The sequence below is a fragment of the Suricata suricatta genome, unplaced genomic scaffold (assembly GCF_006229205.1).
Source record: "Suricata suricatta isolate VVHF042 unplaced genomic scaffold, meerkat_22Aug2017_6uvM2_HiC HiC_scaffold_15132, whole genome shotgun sequence".
Taxonomy (NCBI): Eukaryota; Metazoa; Chordata; class Mammalia; order Carnivora; family Herpestidae; genus Suricata; species Suricata suricatta.
Window position 1 is genome coordinate 1 of NW_021859478.1, and position 962 is coordinate 962.

The 962-nt window shown below is 37.4% G+C and overlaps 1 non-coding gene across 1 annotated transcript; it reads left to right on the forward strand.

Annotated features, from left to right (window-relative positions):
* Position 1: 1 nt before the first annotated feature.
* LOC115284684 lies at positions 2–106 on the forward strand. Its single transcript, XR_003905314.1, has one exon. It is a non-coding gene; the product is annotated as a U6 spliceosomal RNA (small nuclear RNA).
* The last annotated feature ends 856 nt before the right edge of the window (positions 107–962 follow it).

Below are 962 nucleotides of genomic sequence, written 5' to 3' on the forward strand. Positions count from 1 at the left end.
TGAACTATTTGGCAACACATATACTAAAATTGGAATGATTCAGAGAAGATCAGCATGGCCCCTGTACAAGGATAACACCCAAATTCGTGAAGCATTTGAAGAAAGAAAGGAAGGAAAAAAGGAGAAATCCAATACAAATACACCTGTCCATCAATAGGTTAGTGGAAGGAAGGAAGGAAGGAAGGAAGGAAGGAAGGAAGGAAGGAAGGAAGGAAGGAAGGAAGGAAAGAAAGAAAGAAATTCAATACAGATACATCTGTCCATCAATAAGTTAGTGGATAACCAAACTGGTATATCCATTCAGTAGAATGTGACTCAGCAATAAAAAAAAAGAATGAACTGTTGAACTACAACATGGGAGAATACCTATATAATAATTAGATAATTAGAAGCCAGGCAAAAGAGTAAGATTCAATTGATATAAAATCTAGAAAATGCAAGCTAATCTAGAGTGGAAGAAGCCATTTCAGTGACTACCTGGGATTGGGGTGAGTGGGACAAGAAGGAGTAGAAATGAACAAAAGACTATAAAGATGCGTGAGTAAACTTTGCAGAATGATAGCTCCGTTCAGTATCTTGAGTGTGGTGATGGCTCCACAGGTGTAAATATGCCCAAACTTAAAATATTTGTAGTTCCTTGTACACTAATTATAATTCAGTAAAGCTGTGTCCCGCTATACAACTCTAAAATCATTAAATTTGTTTAAAGAAGTGAATTTTATTCCAGCCCCTTGATCCAATAGTGCACTCTTCCCCTAATCTTGCATTTGCACAAACCAGCAACCTCGTAATCTTGTGTATGAGTTCGCCCACCCATGCCTCCCTGTTAAAGAGGCACCCTCGAATATAAAATCTACTTACATGCTGTTGTTTTTTTTTCCCATAGGAAGTGTGTCTTGGGCTTTTCCCTTATTATTTTCTTTACTTTTTTTTTTCCTCTTCTTTTTTTGGTGGTGGGGGTG